Genomic DNA, 19,450 nt, shown 5'->3' with positions numbered 1-19,450 from the left:
ATGGTACATGATCAGAAGTTGGTCTGGCAAGAGGGTTCACCAACGTGTTTGGGTAAGTAATCGTCCAAGCTGGTGAGGTAAAAAACCAGTCAATTTGCTCTAGAAGAGGATCCACTTGCATGTTACTCCAAGTGAATGACCTACCCTTAATTGGGAGTTCAATCAAACCCAAGTAACTAATCACTTCATTAAAGGTTGCCATGTCAGAAATGTTTGCCCCAGACCTGTTACGATTATCAGAATATCTGTAGAAGTTGAAGTCACCCACTAACAACCACAACTCATCGTCTGGGATATCCAAGTGAAACAACCACGCAATAAAATTTTCTCTAGCAATTCCTTCACAGGGGCCATATATGTTGACCAAAGTAAAATTATCAGATGAAAGAGTGGATTGGAAGTGTATCACCAGACCAAAACATTCACTCATAATCACCTGACCAGTAAATAGATTGCTGGCCCATAGGACAAGCAAACCACCCGAGGCACCATCAGCAGGGACAAAAGCAAATTGATCAAAGCGACATGGGGCAATGCTTTTGACGAAGGCCATGTCAATATCCTCCTTCTTGGTCTCTTGCAAGCACACAATAGCTGCTGTACTTTCTTCAATCTTATTATACACATGCGGCCACTTATCAGAGGAATTCACACCGCGAATATTCCAGTTTAAAACACACCAAGTACGATTAGTACGTGAAGTTCTGAATGCACGAGGCATAGGACAAAAGAATAGTACTGAAAACCAAAATTCCAGTAGTGGAACACCAATTCAGATAAAACCGATGAAGCATCTATCCTGCCCGACGATCACACAAAAGACGTTCTTCAGTAAGCTCAGATGGGTCGATGAGGCAGTCTTCAACACCCATACGCTGCATCTCAGCAATTTGAAGAGTGGCCGGTGGAGCAGCCCTGGGAACTGACGAGGAACGACGACGAGTAGAGTTTGGCAGTGCATACAGAAGTCCATCATTGTGCTGGCGAGTAGAGCGACGCACCTGATTGTCATCTTTTTGTTTCTTGTTTACACTAGTTTGGCATAATGGACAACAATGAGCTTCTTATTCTATTTCCTGATTTAAGACATGGATGGTTTGATGCGAAAATTAAAAAACCCATGGAACATATTAGTATGAACGCTTTGAACACCATTGTTGCTAATGATATGGAAAATTCTAAGCTTGGGGAAGCTGGCTTTGATGAGCATGATATTTTTAGTCCCCCAAGCATTGAGGAGAAAATTTACTTTGATGATACTTTGCCTCCTATTTATGATGATTATAATGATAGTAGTCTTTTAGTACCGCCTGTTATGGAGGATAAATTTGATTATGATTACAATATGCCTCCTATATTTGATGATGAGAATAATAATGATAACTACTTTGTTGAATTTGCTCCCACTATTACCAATAAAAATTACTATGCTTATGTTGGGAGTAATAATAATTTTATGCATGAGACTCATGATAAGAATGCTTTATGTGATAGTTATATTGTTGAGTTTGCTCATGATGCTACTGGATATTATTATGAGAGAGGAAAATATGGTTGTAGAAATTTTCATGTTACTAAAATGCCTCTCTATGTGCTGAAATTTTTGAAGCTACACTTGTTCTATCTTCCTATGCTTGTTACTTTGCTCTTCATGAACTTGTTTATTTACAAGACTCCTATGCATAGGAAGCATGTTAGACTTAAATTTGTTTTGAATTTACCTCTTGATGCTCTCTTTTGCTTCAACTATTATCTCTTGCGAGTGCATCATTAAAACTGCTGAGCCCATCTTAATGGCTATAAAGAAAGAACTTCTTGGGAGATAACCCATGTGTTTATTTTGCTACAGTACCTCTATTTTATATTTGTGTCTTGGAAGTTGTTACTACTGTAGCAACCTCTCCTTATCTTAGTTTTGTTGCATTGTTGTGCCAAGTAAAGTCTTTGATAGTAAGGTTCATACTAGATTTGGATTACTGCGCAGAAACAGATTTCTTTGCTGTCACGAATTTGGGAAAAATTCTCTGTAGGTAACTCAGAAAATTATGCCAATTTACGTTAGTGATCCTAGGATATGTACGCAACTTTCATTCAATTTGAGCATTTTCATTTGAGCAAGTCTGGTGCCTCTTTAAAATTCGTCTTTACGGACTGTTCTGTTTTGACAGATTCTGCCTTTTATTTCGCATTGCCTCCTTTTCTGTGTTGGATGGATTTCTTTGTTCCATTACCTTCCAGTAGCTTTGAGCAATGTCCAGAAGTGTTAAGAATGATTGTGTCACCTCTGAACATGTGAATATTTGATTATGCACTAACCCTCTAATGAGTTTGTTTCGAGTTTGGTGTGGAGGAAGTTTTCAAGGGTCAAGAGAGGAGGATGATATACTATGATCAAGAAGAGTGAAAAGTCTAAGCTTGGGGATGCCCCGGTGGTTCACCCCTGCATATTTTAAGAAGACTCAAGCGTGTAAGCTTGGGGATGCCCAAGGCATCCCCTTCTTCATCGACAACATTATCAGGTTCCTCCCCTGAAACTATATTTTTATTCCGTCACATCTTATGTACTTTGCTTGGAGCGTCGGTTTGTTTTTGTTTTTGTTTTGTTTGAATAAAATGGATCCTAGCATTCATTGTGTGGGAGAGAGACACGCTCCGTTGTTGCATATGGACAAGTATGTCCTTAGGCTTTACTCATAGTATTCATGGCGAAGGTTGAATCTTCTTCGTTAAATTGTTATATGGTTGGAATCGGGAAATGCTACATGTAGTAATTCTAAAATGTCTTGAATAATATGATACTTGGCAATTGTTGTGCTCATGTTTAAGCTCTTGCATCATATACTTTGCACCCATTAATGAAGAAACACCTAGAGCTTGCTAAATTTGGTTTGCATATTTGGTCTCTCTAAAGTCTAGATAATTTCTAGAATTGAGTTTTGAACAACAAGGAAGACGGTGTAGAGTCTTATAATGTTTACAATATGTCTTTTATGTGAGTTTTGCTGCACCGGTTCATCCTTGTGTTTGTTTTAAATAACCTTGCTAGCCTAAACCTTGTATCGAGAGGGAATACTTCTCATGCATCCAAAATCCTTGAGCCAACCACTATGCCATTTGTGTCCACCATACCTACCTACTACATGGTATTTCTCCGCCATTCCAAAGTAAATTGCTTGAGTGCTACCTTTAAAATTTCCATTCTTTACCTTCGCAATATATAGCTCATGGGACAAATAGCTTAAAAACTATTGTGGTATTGAATATGTACTTATGCACTTTATCTCTTATTAAGTTGCTTGTTGTGCGATAACCATGTTCCTGGGGACGCCATCAACTACTCTTTGTTGAATATCATGTGAGTTGCTACGCATGTCCGTCTTGTCTGAAGTAAGAGAGATCTACCACTTTAATGGTTAGAGCATGCATATTGTTAGAGAAGAACATTGGGCCGCTAACTAAAGCCATGAATCATGGTGGAAGTTTCAGTTTTGGACATATATCCTCAATCTCAATGAGAACAATAATTGTTGCTACATGCTTATGTATTAAAGAGGAGTCCATTATCTGTTGTCCATGTTGTCCCGGTATGGATGTCTAAGTTGAGAATAATCAAAAGCGAGAAATCCAAAATGCGAGCTTTCTCCTTAGACCTTTGTACAGGCGGCATGGAGGTACCCCTTTGTGACACTTGGTTAAAACATGTGTATTGCGATGATCCCGGTAGTCCAAGCTAATTAGGACAAGGTGCGGGCACTATTAGTATACTATGCATGAGGCTTGCAACTTGTAAGATATAATTTACATGATACATATGCTTTATTACTACCGTTGACAAAATTGTTTCTTGTTTTCAAAATAAAAGCTCTAGCACAAATATAGCAATCGATGCTTTCCTCTTTGAAGGACCTTTCTTTACTTTTATGTTGAGTCAGTTCACCTATCTCTCTCCACCTCAAGAAGCAAACACTTGTGTGAACTGTGCATTGATTCCTACATACTTGCATATTGCACTTGTTATATTACTCTATGTTGACAATTATCCATGAGATATACATGTTACAAGTTGAAAGCAACCGCTGAAACTTAATCTTCCTTTGTGTTGCTTCAATACCTTTACTTTGATTTATTGCTTTATGAGTTAACTCTTATGCAAGACTTATTGATGCTTGTCTTTAAGTACTATTCATGAAAAGTCTTTGCTTTATGATTCATTTGTTTACTCATGTCATTACCATTGTTTTGATCGCTGCATTCATTACATATGCTTACAATAGTATGATCAAGGTTATGATGGCATGTCACTCCAGAAATTATCTTTGTTATCGTTTACTCGCTCGGGACGAGCAGTAAACTAAGCTTGGGGATGCCGATACGTCTCCGACGTATCGATAATTTCTTATGTTCCATGCCACATTATTGATGATATCTACATGTTTTATGCATACTTTATGTCATTATTATGCGTTTTCCGGAACTCACCTATTGACGAGATGCCGAAGGGCCAGTTCCTGTTTTCTGCTGTTTTTGGTTCCAGAAATCCTAGTAAGGAAATATTCTCGGAATCGGACGAAATCAAGGCCCAAGCATCCTATTTTTCCACGAAGCTTCCAGAACACCCGAGAGTCGCCGGAGGGGGGCCACCGGGCCCCTGGATGACAGGGCGGCGCGGCCTAGGGGGCGCCCCCTAGTGTGTCACCGCCTCGTCGCCTCTCCGACTCCGCCTCTTCGCCTATAAAAAGGTCCCCGACCTAAAACTTCGATACGAAAAAGCCACGGTACGAGAAACCTTCCGGAGCCGCCGCCATCGCGAAGCCAAGATCCGGGGGACAGGAGTCTCCGTTCCCGCACGCCGCCGGACGGGGAAGTGCCCCGGAAGGCTCCTCCATCGACACCACCGCCATCTCCATCAACGCTGCTGTCTCCCATGAGGAGGGAGTAGTTCTCCATCGAGGCTCGGGGCTGTACCGGTAGCTATGTGGTTCATCTCTCTCCTATGTACTTCAATACAATAATCTCATGAGCTGCCTTACATGATTGAGATTCATATGATGATGCTTGTAATCTAGATGTTATTATGCTAGTCAAGTGGGTTTTACTTATGTGATCTCCGGAGACTCCTTGTCCCAGGTGTGTAAAGGTGACAGTGTGTGCACCGTGTGGGTCTCTGATACGTCTCCGACGTATCGATAATTTCTTATGTTCCATGCCACATTATTGATGATATCTACATGTTATATGCACATTTTATGTCATATTTGTGCATTTTCTGGAACTAACCTATTAACAAGATGCCGAAGTGCCAGTTCCTGTTTTCTGCTGTTTTTGGTTTCAGAAATCCTAGTAACGAAATATTCTCTGAATTGGACGAAATCAACGCCCGTGTTCCTATTTTCACCGGAAGCATCCAGAACACCCGAGAGCCGCCGGAGGGGGCCACAGGGCCCCTGGATGATAGGGTGGCGCGGCCCACCCCCCGGCCGCGCGGCCCTATGGTGTCGTCGCCGCTTCGACCTTCCGACGCCGCCTCTTCGCCTATATAAAGGTCCCGGACCTAAAACCTCGAGACGAAAAAGCCACGGTACGAGAAACCTTCCGGAGCCGCCGCCATCGCGAAGCCAAGATCCGGGGGACAGGAGTCTCTCGTTCCGGCACGCCGCCGGACGGGGAAGTGCCCCGGAAGGCTCCTCCATCGACACCACCGCCATCTTCATCACCGCTGCTGTCTCCCATGAGGAGGGAGTAGTTCTCCACCGAGGCTCGGGGCTGTACCGGTAGCTATGTGGTTAATCTCTCTCCTATGTTATTCAATACAATAATCTCATGAGCTGCCTTACATGATTGAGATTCATATGATGATGCTTGTAATCTAGATGTCATTATGCTAGTCAAGTGGGTTTTACTTATGTGATCTCCGGAGACTCCTTGTCCCACGTGTGTAAAGGTGACAGAGTGTGTGCACCGTGTGGGTCTCTTAGGCTATATTTCACAGAATACTTATTCACTGTTATGAATGGCATAGTGAAGTGCTTATTTATATCCCTTTATGATTGCAATGTGTTTTGTATCACAATTTATCTATGTGCTACTCTAGTGATGTTATTAAAGTAGTTTATTCCTCCTGCACGGTGTAATGGTGACAGTGTGTGCATCCGTGTTAGTACTTGGCGTAGGCTATGATTATGATCTCTTGTAGATTATGAAGTTAACTATTGCTATGATAGTATTGATGTGATCTATTCCTCCTACATAGTGTGAAGGTGACAGTGTGCATGCTGTGTTAGTACTTGGTTTAGTCGTGTTGATCTTTCATGCACTCTAAGGTTATTTAAATATGAACATTGAATTGTGGAGCTTGTTAACTCCGGCATTGAGGGTTCGTGTAATCCTACGCAATGTGTTCATCATCCAACAAGAGAGTGTAGAGTATGCATTTATCTATTCTGTTATGTGATCAATGTTGAGAGTGTCCACTAGTGAAAGTGTAATCCCTAGGCCTTGTTCCTAAATACGCTATCGCTGCTTGTTTCTTGTTTTACTTGCATTACTACTGCTGCGTTACTACTGCTTGTTTACTCGTCCCGGGCAAAGCACTTTTCCGGTGCCATTGCCATTGCTCATATATATTCATACCACCTGTATTTCACTATCTCTTCGCCGAACTAGTGCACCTATTAGGTGTGTTGGGGACACAAGAGACTTCTTGCTTTGTGGTTGCGGGGTTGCATGAGAGGGATATCTTTGACCTCTTCCTCCCCGAGTTCGATAAACCTTGGGTGATCCACTTAAGGGAAACTTGCTGCTGTTCTACAAACCTCTGCTCTTGGAGACCCAACACCGTCTACAAGAATAGAAGCACCCGTAGACATCAAGCTATTTTCCGGCGCCGTTGCCGGGAGGAAAGGTAAAAGGTACTCACACTCCGGATCTCGGCTACTAAGCTATTTTCGCCGTTGTAAGTACTTGAAGCTATTTCCTTTAGATCCTGCAATTGCATCTTTTTGTTTCTTGTTTACACTAGTAAGGCATAATGGAATACAACTATGAGCTTTTTAATTTATTTCCTAAGTTAAGACATGAATTGTGTGATGCGAAAATTAAAGAACCTATGGAGCCTCAATTGCATGCTAGTAGCAATGTTATTAGTATGAACGCAATCACTACTAATGCTATGGATAAGTCTAAGCTTGGGGAAGCTAGTTTCGTGATCTTTTTAGCTTCCCATCCTTAGGGGAGAAAATTTGTTCTGATAATGCTTTATCTCCCATATGCGATAACTCTAATGATGCTTGTGATATTTTAAATCCACCTACTGCAAGTACTGCTTTCAAGATAACCATGAAAATTATTGAACGTGTTATTGATAACCGCTATGAAGGGGATGGAATTGTCCATCCTGGAGATCATTTACTGTTTTTGCATGAATTATGCGGGTTATTCAAGTGTGCGGTATCTCTATGGATGAAGTGAGGAAGAAGCTATTCTCTTTTTCGCTGATCGGTAAAGCGGCGCATTGGTATAAATTGTTGAAGAATAGTCATTCTCTTGGTTGGGAGGAAATTGTACCTCTCTTTTATTCTAAATTTTATCCTCCTCATGAAGTGCATATTGATAGGAATTACATTTATAACTTTTATCCTCGTGATGGAGAGAGTATTTCTCAAGCGTGGGGGAGATTGAAGTCACTAATGCTCAAATGTCCAATTCATGAGCTCCCCGTAATGTTATTGTTAACAATTTTTATGCGAGGCTTTCAGGACAACACAAGGACTATCTCGGATGCTCGTTCGGAGGGATCTTTCGCAAGCAAGGAGGTTGAAGCTAGGTGGGATCTTCTTGATCGGATTGAGGACAACGCTGAAGGATGGGAGAACGACAAAGGTAAAGAGTCGGTATAAATTATGATTATGAATGCATTGAAGCTTTTATGGATACCGATAAATTTCGAAATATGAGTGCTACTTATGGTCTTGACTCTCAAGTTGCTGCAAATCTTTATAAAGCCTTTGCTTCTCATTTTGAATTGCCTAAAAAGAATTTTGATAAGTATCATGAACCTTTTAAAGAGGCTTGCATAAAGAATGAGATTGTTGTTAATTATTGCAATAAGCATGCTCAAACTCCTAAGAATGCTATTTCCTATAAGCATGTTAATTTTTGTGGAATACATAGACCTTGTGGAATTAACCAAATCAAAGATGAATATTGTATCCATCATGCTAATGAAAAAACTAGAAAGTGGTTTAGGGCTCTAGATGATCTTGGTAAAAAAGTTTGTGCCCTCTATCCTTTTATTTGTGAAGTTTGCCATGAAGTGGGTCATTTTAATTTTCAATGCTCCTCCAATGATAATTTGAACCCAATGAGTGCTGCAAATTTGTATTGTGATGATGAAATTACTCCTAATCAAGCATGATGAACTTATTTTATTTTTGGGGTGTGAAGAACTGTCGAGAAAAATCTCTTTGTTACATATGAGTGATCTTGATATTGATGATGTCATGCATGGGTGTTTTTCTTATTGCATTGATAATAGCCATACAAATACTTACATACAAAATATTTTAGAAGATGACACCTTGCCAAACTATGATAGGACCGCTGTGTGTTTTCAACTAATTAATGAAAAGGAGGGATCCTCCCAAGTTTCTTCTATTGTTTCTGAAAGTAAATCAGGTTATGCGGACAAGCCACCCTTCAAGCCTCTTCCTCCTAAAGAAGGGAACGAGGAGAAGGAAGAGAAGAAGAAGAAGAAGAAAAAGGGAACGAAGAAGAAGAAGAAGAAGGAGAATAAAAAGAAAGAGGTAACGGTGTATCCCCGCGTGAATGAGATAACGCTAGGTAACCGTAAGTATGTTGCTCCGAATGATTATTGTGACAATGAATCTGAATACGATGATCTTCCTATGCCCTTTACATACATTAGCAATCATGATTTAAATGAGCACACTACTTTTGATATTGCAAATCTCTGGGAAACTAATTCTATGATGATGATAATAATTGCCATAGTGTCAGTGCTATCCATGCTTCCTCCCATAATGATATAGAAAGCTCTAAGCTTGGGGAAGAGGTGTTTGAAAATCCTTTAGCTACTGGTCATTATGTTCTTGATACATCTCCTTCTAATAACAATGATGGTGTGGACACGGATAAACCGATCTGTGAAAGATAACTATTCTATTTCCTATGATGACACCTGTGCCCCGATCTCCGATGATTATTATAAAGAATGCTATGATATAGGTTCTAACTATCCTTATGAAACTTGTCATAGTCATGATTGGATTACCAAAAACAATTCCCTTAATATGCAATTTGTTTACCATGTTCAAATTCTTGATAATAATCTTACTCCAATTACTATTAATGAGAATAACTCTTCTTATGCCAAATTTAATGATACTTCTATGCATATGAACCATGATAAGAATGTTTTAAGTGATGGGTATGTTGTGGATTTCATCAATGATGCTACTGAAAGTTATTATGAGAGAGGGAAATATGGTTATATGCATTTCAATAATATTAAGTTTCCCCTCTTTATGTTGAGAATCTTGAAATTACTCGTGTTTTATCCTTTTATGCTTGTCACTTTGTTCTTCATGAATTCATTTGTGTACAAGATTCCTCTGCATAGGAAGCATGTTAGGCTTAAATGTGTTTTGAATTTGCCTCTTGAAGCTCTCTTTTGCTTCAAATACTATTTCTTGCGAGTGCATCATCAAAACTGCTGAGCCCATCTTAATGGCTATAAAAAAAAACTTCTTGGGAGATAACCAATGTGTTATTTTGCTACAGTACTTTGTTTTATATTTGTGTCTTGGAAGTTGTTTACTACTGTAGCAACCTCTCCTTATCTTAGTTTTGTGTTTTGTTGTGCCAAGTAAAGTCGTTGATAGTAAAGTTCATACTAGATTTGGATTACTCGCGCGAGAAACAGATTTCTTTGCTGTCACGAATCTGGGCTAAATTCTCTGTAGGTAACTCAGAAAATTAAGCCAATTTACGTGAGTGATCCTAAGATATGTACGCAACTTTCATTAAATTTGAGCATTTTCATTTGAGCAAGTATGGTGCCCCAATAAAATTCGTCAATACGAACTGTTCTGTTTTTGACAGATTCTGCCTTTTATTTCGCTTTGCCAGTTTTGTTATGTTCGATGGATATTTCGATTCCATTGACTTTCAGTAGCTTTGTGCAATGTCCAGAAGTGTTAAGAATGATTATGTCACCTCTGAACATGTATATTTTGATTGTGCACTAACCCTCTAATGAGTTGTTCTAAGTTTGGTGTGGAGGAAGTTTTCAAGGATCAAGAGAGGGAGATGATACAACATGGTCAAGGAGAGTGAAAGCTCTAAGCTTGGGGATGCCCCGGTGGTTCACCCCTGCATATTTCAAGAAGACTCAAGTGTCTAAGCTTGGGGATGCCCAAGGCATCCCCTTCTTCATCGACAAATTATCAGGTTCCTTCTCTTGAAACTATATTTTTATTCGGCCACATCTTATGTACTTTACTTGGAGCGTCGGTGTGCTTTTATTTTTGTTTTTGTTTGAATAAATGCTTGTGTGGGAGAGAGACACGCTCCGCTGGTTCATATGAACACATGTGTTCTTAGCTTTTATTTTTGATGGCGAAGGTTGAAACTGCTTCGTTAATTGTTATATGGTTGGAAACGGAAAATGCTACATGTGGTAATTGGTATAATGTCTTGAATAATTTGACACTTGGCAATTGTTGTGCTCATATAGATCATGTTTAAGCTCTTGCATCATGTACCTTGTACCCATTAATGAATAGCTACATAGAGCTTGTTAAAATTTGGTTTGCATGATTGTTCTCTAGAGTCTAGATATTTTCTGGTTGAGGTGTTTGACAACAAGGAGACAATGTAAAGTCTTATAATAGTTACAATATGTTCATATGTGAGCTTTGCTGCACCTTTTATACTTGAGTTTGCTTCAAACAACCTTGCTAGCCTAGCCTTGTATTGAGAGGAATTCTTCTCGTGCATCCAAATCCTTGAGCCAATAACCATGCCATTTGTGTCCACTATACCTACCTACTACATGGTATTTCTCCGCCATTCCAAAGTAAATTGCTTGAAGTGCTACCTTTAAAATTTCCATTCTTTACCTTTGCAATATATAGCTCATGGGACAAATAGCCTAAAAACTATTGTGGTATTGAATATGTACTTATGCATTTTATCTCTTATTAAGTTGCTTGTTGTGCGATAACCATGTTTTCTGGGGACGCCATCAACTAATCTTTGTTGAATATCATGTGAGTTGCTATGCATGTCCGTCTTGTCTGAAGTAAGGGAGATCTACCACTTTAATGGTTAGAGCATGCATATTGTTAGAGAAGAACATTGGGCCGCTAACTAAAGCCATGAATCATGGTGGAAGTTTCAGTTTTGGACATATATCCTCAGTCTCATATGAGAACACTAAATGTTGCTACATGCTTATGCATTAAAGAGGAGTCCATTATCTGTTGTCTATGTTGTCCCGGTATGGATGTCTAAGTTGAGAATAATCAAAAGCGAGAAATCCAAAATGCGAGCTTTCTCCTTAGACCTTTGTACAGGCGGCATAGAGGTACCCCTTTGTGACACTTGGTTAAAACATGTGTATTGCGATGATCCCGGTAGTCCAAGCTAATTAGGACAAGGTGCGGGCACTATTAGTATACTATGCATGAGGCTTGCAACTTGTAAGATATGATTTACATGATACATATGCTTTATTACTACCGTTGACAAACTTGTTTCTTGTTTTAAAAATGAAAAGCTCTAGCACAAATATAGTAATCAATGCTTCCCTCTGCGAAGGGCCTATCTTTTACTTTATTGTTGAGTCAGTTTGCCTATTCTTTCTATCTTAGAAGCAAACACTTGTATCAACTGTGTGCATTGATTCTTACATGTTTACTTATTGCACTTGTTATATTGCTTTATGTTGACAATTATCCATGAGATATATATGTTGAAGTTGAAAGCAACCGCTGAAACTTATATCTTCCTTTGTGTTGCTTCAATGCTTTTACTAAGAATTTATTGCTTTATGAGTTAACTCTTATGCAAGACTTATTGATGCCTGTCTTGAAAGTGCTATTCATGAAAAGTCATTGCTTTATGATTCAGTTGTTTACTCATGTCATTACCATTGTTTTGATCGTTGCATTCATTACATATGTTTACAATATGATCAAGTTTATGATGGCATGTCACTCCGTAAATTATCTTTGTTTATCGTTTACCTCGCTCGGGACGAGCAGAACTAAGCTTAGGGATGCTGATACGTCTCCGACGTATCGATAATTTCTTATGTTCCATGCCACATTATTGATGATATCTACATGTTATATGCACATTTTATGTCATATTTGTGCATTTTCTGGAACTAACCTATTAACAAGATGCCGAAGTGCCGCTCTCGTTTTACGCCGTTTTTGGTTTCGAAATCCTAGTAACGAAATATTCTCCGAATTGGACGAAATCAACGCCAGGTTCCTATTTTCACCGGAAGCATCCGGAACACCCGAGAGCCGCCGGAGGGGGCCACGGGGCCCCTGCGATGATAGGGTGGCGCGGCCCACCCCCGGCCGCGCGGCCCTATGGTGTCGTCGCCCCTTCGACCTTCCGACGCCGCCTCTTCGCCTATATAAAGGTCCCGGACCTAAAACCTCGAGACGAAAAAGCCACGGTACGAGAAACCTTCCGCAGCCGCCGCCATCGCGAAGCCAAGATCCGGGGGACAGGGAGTCTCCGTTCCGGCACGCCGCCGGGACGGGGAAGTGCCCCCGGAAGGCTCCTCCATCGACACCACCGCCATCTTCATCACCGCTGCTGTCTCCCATGAGGAGGGAGTAGTTCTCCATCGAGGCTCGGGGCTGTACCGGTAGCTATGTGGTTAATCTCTCTCCTATGTTATTCAATACAATAATCTCATGAGCTGCCTTACATGATTGAGATTCATATGATGATGCTTGTAATCTAGATGTCATTATGCTAGTCAAGTGGGTTTTACTTATGTGATCTCCGGAGACTCCTTGTCCCACGTGTGTAAAGGTGACAGATGTGTGCACCGTGTGGGTCTCTTAGGCCATATTTCACGGAATACTTATTCACCGTTATGAATGGCATAGTGAAGTGCTTATTTATATCCCTTTATGATTGCAATGTGTTTTGTATCACAATTTATCTATGTGCTACTCTAGTGATGTTATTAAAGTAGTTTATTCCTCCTGCACGGTGTAATGGTGACGAGTGTGTGCATCCGTGTTAGTACTTGGCGTAGGCTATGATTATGATCTCTTGTAGATTATGAAGTTAACTATTGCTATGATAGTATTGATGTGATCTATTCCTCCTACATAGTGTGAAGGTGACAAGTGTGCATGTTGTGTTAGTACTTGGTTTAGTCGTGTTGATCTTTCATGCACTCTAAGGTTATTTAAATATGAACATTGAATTGTGGAGCTTGTTAACTCCGGCATTGAGGGTTCGTGTAATCCTACGCAATGTGTTCATCATCTAACAAGAGAGTGTAGAGTATGCATTTATCTATCCTGTTATGTGATCAATGTTGAGAGTGTCCACTAGTGAAAGTGTAATCCCTAGGCCTTGTTCCTAAATACTGCTATCGCTGCTTGTTTACTCGTTTTACTCGCATTACTACCGCTGCGTTACTACCGCTTGTTTACTCGTCCCGGGCAAAGCACTTTTCCGGTGCCATTGCCATTGCTCATATATATTCATACCACCCGTATTTCACTATCTCTTCGCCGAACTAGTGCACCTATTAGGTGTGTTGGGGACACAAGAGACTTCTTGCTTTGTGGTTGCGGGGTTGCATGAGAGGGATATCTTTGACCTCTTCCTCCCTGAGTTCGATAAACCTTGGGTGATCCACTTAAGGGAAACTTGCTGCTGTTCTACAAACCTCTGCTCTTGGAGACCCAACACTGTCTACAAGAATAGAAGCACCCGTAGACATCAGTCTCTTAGGCTATATTTCATAGAATACTTATTCACTGTCATGAATGGCATAGTGAAGTGCTTATTTATACCCCTTTATGATTGCAATGTGTTTTGTATCACAATTTATCTGTGTGCTACTCTAGTGATGTTATTAAAGTATTTTATTCCTCCTGCACGGTGTAATGGTGACAGTGTGTGCATCGTGTTAGTACTTGGCGTAGGCTATGATTGTGATCTCTTGTAGATTATGAAGTTAACTATTGCTATGATGGTATTGATGTGATCTATGCCTCCTTTCGTAGTGTGAAGGTGACAGAGTGTGCATGCTATGTTAGTACTTGGTTTGGTTATGTTGATCTGTCATGCACTCTAAGGTTATTTAAATATGAACATTGAATATTGTGGAGCTTGTTAACTCCGGCATTGAGGGTTCGTGTAATCCTACACAGTTAGTGGTGTTCATCATCCAACAAGAGAGTGTAGAGTCTAGCATCTATCTATTTATTCTGTTATGTGATCAATGTTGAGAGTGTCCACTAGTGAAAGTATGATCCCTAGGCCTTGTTCCTAAACATCGCTATCGCTGCTTGTTTACTTGTTTTATCTGCATCTCGTACTTCCTGCAATATTACCACCATCAACCACACGCCAGCCAAGCACTTTTCCGGCGCTATTACTATCGCTTATATTTATTCATACCACCTGTATTTCACTATCTCTTCGCCGAACTAGTGCACCTATTAGGTGTGTTGGGGACACAAGAGACTTCTTGCTTTGTGGTTGCAGGGTTGCATGAGAGGGATATCTTTGACCTCTTCCTCCCTGAGTTCGATAAACCTTGGGTGATCCACTTAAGGGAAACTTGCTGCTGTTCTACAAACCTCTGCTCTTGGAGGCCCAACACTGTCTACAAGAGTAGAAGCACCCGTAGACATCACGGCGCACGACATCCTCGCCCCAACGACGTGGGACAAGGAGGACCATGATTCCTCCGTCTGGTCTGAGGATGACAAGTCCTTGACCGACGGAGAAGACGACCTCCAATTCCTCGTCGATAGGGAGGAGGAGGCGGAGAGCGAGGACGACCGCTTCTCCTGGGACGACTTCACCTCCTCCGACGAGGAGGAGGAAGAGGAGGACGACACCTCCTCCGACGAATATCCGCCGGCAAAGCGCTTCCGCGCCTGGTGGGACGACGACGACGACGACGATGACGAGAAGGACGAGGCTCCCGTACAGGGCTACGGGAGCAGCGACGAGGAGCCCGCCAGCAGCTGCGCCGGCGGCAGCGATGATGACGACGAGGGCAGCAACGGCCCGTAGATTAGGGACTACTAGTAGTAGTAGTAATCGGCTTTTGTTCTTTCTTCCTTGAGCAATCGGCTTTTGTTCTTTCTTCCTTGAGCAATCGGCTCTTCCCTGTAAAAGCCCTTTTATTAATGAAGAAAATATTTCTCAGCCGATTCTGCCTTCATACCAATTTTGCCGATTGTCAACGCAAGTCAACACGCAAAGAACCGATAGCAGCGTATCGGTCTTTCACTATCAAACGCCCATAAGATCAAACTCAATTTCCAACTTAGACAGGTTCAAGCAAACATTCCTCAAATCCAGACAGTAACTTGATATCTGATCATGATACTTTGTACCCCTAAAGTCGATGGCTGCGCATCGGCTGTTTTGTTCTCAAGTCGATGTCTGTGCATCGGCTGTACGTAGCATCCTGTTGCTTCATACATATATTTTTCTTACCGGCCGATTCCATACATCGGCCCCCATATTCCAAGTTGGAAAATTTTGATTTTTTTTTACTGGCCGATTTAAAATCGGCCCCCGTATTTCACTGCCCATCATCCCACATGCTTGGGAAATACTTCTTGAGATGCTGGCCATTGACGGCTACTGGGAACTTCACACCATCCAATTGCTCGAGCATGTATGCATTGCCCTTTAGGACCTGGTCAACCCTGTACGGCCCGTGCCAATTTGGAGACCATTTGCCATAGGCCTTGTCCTTAGTCCCCAACGGCAAGCACAGCTTCCCATACTAGATCACCAACCCGGAACTCCTTTGGCTTCACCTTCTTATTATATGCACGAGCTACCTTGGCCTTGTTCTCCTTAATTTTCTCAAGTGACCAAAGCCCGAGTTCCGTCGCATCCTCAACGCTATCACTCATCGGGGCTGCATACTCTTCAGTTGTCAAATTATTTTGAAACGTGACACGTCTCGACCCAGCCGTGATCTCCCATGGTAACACGGCTTCTTGTCCATAGACCAGATGGTATGGCGAGGTTTTCACTGCTCCATGACATGACATGCGATAAGCCCATAAAGCCTCCGACAACACCTCGTGCCAACGCCTAGGGTACTCGTCGATCTTTCTCTTTATCAGCTTGATAAGGCTTTTGTTGGACGCTTCAGCCTGCCCATTTGCTTGAGCATAGTATGGAGATGATCGGATCAACTTAATTCCCATGCTCTCGCAGAAATCTCTAAACTCGCGAGAAACGAAAACCGAACCTCCATCGGTCGTGATGGTCTGGGGAATCCCAAATCCGTGGATGACATGTTCTTTCACGAAACTGATGACGTCCTTCGATGCCACAGACTTCATAGGGACAGCCTCCACCCATTTAGTGAAATAATCTGTGATGGCCAAGATCCACTCGTGGCCTTTGCTCGACGCGGGATGGATTTTGCCGATCATGTCCATGCCCCATCCTCGAAATGGCCAAGGCTTGATGATGGGGTTCATTGCTGATGCGGGTACCATCTGAATGCTCCCAAACCTCTGACATGCTTGACACCCTTTGTAGTAATTGAAACAGTCCTCAAGCATGGTGGGCCAATAAAACCCTGATCGCATGATCAACCACTTCATCTTATGAGCCGATTGATGAGTTCCACAGGCGCCTTCATGTACCTCGTGTAAGAGCCGATTTGCCTCTGGCTGTTCCCAAACATTTGAGAAGTAACCCTTCCAAGGTCCCGTAGAACATGTCATCTCCAATAAGGACATACTTCATAGCCTTGTACCTTATCCGTTTAGGTGCCCCCGAGCCGGATCTTTCAAGTAATTGAAGATATCGGCTCTCCAATCATCTCGGCTCCATAAAATGTATCCGGACATCGGCTCCTTCCACTGTCTCCTTATAGCTCGATGCCATCCGTGCGAGATCGGTCGCCTCCGTATTCTGCGTGACCTCGGGACCCAGTTGAAGTTTATGTACCTAAACTGTGTCATCAACTCGCGGCAATGCATCCATAACGGGAAGAGCGACTCGCTCTCACACTTGTATTCGTCCGTGAGCTGGGAGATCACCAACTTTGAGTCTCCAAAGAGTTCCACCGCTTCCGCCCCGGCTTCAATTAGCAACTCCATCCCCTTACGTATTGCTTCATACTCAGCAACATTATTGGTGCAAGGGGTGGATAGCCTGATGGAGAAGGTGTAGGTTGCCCCCCGGGGCGACACGAGTAGGATGCCGATGCCGCAACCATCATCGCAAACCGACCCATCGAAGAACATGGCCCATGCACGTATAGACAAGTGTCTGCTATATTAGTGTTGATCCGTTCCGCGATTAGATCAGCCATGGCCTGCCCTTTGACTGCTTTCGCAGGTTGATACCGGAGATCCAATTCCGATAACGCAAACATCCATTTACCGAGTCGGCCTTTCAAAACAGGAGCCGACAGCATGTGCTTGATGACGTCTGATTTGCAGATGATGATGATTTCTGCCGTCAGAAAGATGTGGCGAAGCTTGGTGCAGGTAAAAAATAGGCAGAGGCACAACTTCTCGATCTCCGGGTACCTCGTCTCTGCATCCAACATCCTTCCGCTGAGGTAGAAAGCAACTCTTTCCATGCCATCATAGATTTGCACTACCACTGAGGCGATAGAAGTATCGGCTACTGACAGGTAAATATAGAATGGCCTGTCTTGCTGGGGCGGAACCAACACGGGCGGCTTCGTTAGATAATCTTTAATCTCATCAAACGCTCGATGTTGCTCTGCCCTGTAATATCCCAGGTATTGGGGTTACAAAATAGAGGAAATAGATGTGTGCATTGCATTCATGCATAGAAAATCCGGGAAAATTTCGCGTTTTTTTATTTAAAACACAAAGAGATCGAGATTTCTCTTGCATCGGTGAAATTGATTTAGGTCATCGACGCGAGTGCGATAAATTTCGACATGACCTCTATGAAGGCATGTGATTTGGGGGGGATGATTTGAATTCAAATTCAAATATGAAAGATAGAAACTCAAATAAGAAGTTCAATTGGAATTTGAATTCTAAACCTTTATGCCACATAATATAATCAACACAAAATATAAACCCGAAAATAGATACTTAACACTTGAATACATTTATAGTCATGCAATATTTACAAGACAAGCAATTCAGTAATAAAGTTATCATATAGAAAACAAAACAGTTCTTTATTGATATTAACACAATTATACAATGTCTTTACATGATTGAGGAATTAAAAGAATATTACAAAAGAATGGAAATAAAAAAAAAAAAAAACCTAAAGTAATTCCTAACTATTTCTTCATCTTTTATCTTCTTCTTCTTCTGTTCTTAACTTGTATTCCTGCAAAAATAAAATAACTAAAAAAGGGATTTTGGTTAGTGATTACTCTCAGGTTTTGGCATAGTGTTGCTATGCTGAACTCATCATCGAGTAGTTAATCTAGAGGCCAAATCTGTAGTATTTGTTCTTATCAACAAATCTTGGCCTCAGGCTCATGCATCATGGGCAGGGTCAAGTTAACACTTGGCAACGTCAAAAATAAAGTACAACTAAGGATAATACCAAGCCAACGGAGCTGATCCATAGATAGAAATATCTTCACATGGAAACTTGAACCAGGAGGGTCCCACATGTAGCTAGTCGCAAGCAGCTCACACACACATGCAATCTGGTGTGCTGTCAACACACAACAACAACAACAAGTAGATAAAAGAAGCAAACCAGCCGTAGCTGTGCTACTAGAAACCCTTCACAGAGTTCTCCACAACAAACCGCACCATATCCACCCAAGAACACCATCAGTTCATCCACAGTTCTTCACCAAAAATTACACAACCATTATGTTTAGATAGATATAGTTCTGGTCAAGACAACAGCAAGGAAGAGGAGGACTTCCGAGAGGGAAGCAAGATCAACTTAAGTAGATCAAGAACTGGGAAGAGGAACATGCCAACAACCACAAGTAACAGACTGATCAAGATTCACCATCGGAACAACTTCACCACAAGTTAGTCCACTCTCGCTACAGACGAGTTAATCTTCTCAGTTTAGTTCAAATAATTTTTGGTGGGGAACACTCTCGGATTTGCATACAAATGGTATGCTAATCTCATCACAGAAGAAGAAAAGCCAACAAATCCAAATACCCTTCCACTAGATCTTGACTAGGAGGATAGAAGGATTATTTTCT

The sequence above is a fragment of the Lolium rigidum genome, chromosome 7, assembly GCF_022539505.1.
Source record: "Lolium rigidum isolate FL_2022 chromosome 7, APGP_CSIRO_Lrig_0.1, whole genome shotgun sequence".
NCBI lineage: Eukaryota > Viridiplantae > Streptophyta > Magnoliopsida > Poales > Poaceae > Lolium > Lolium rigidum.
Note: the sequence above shows the minus strand (reverse complement) of the source record.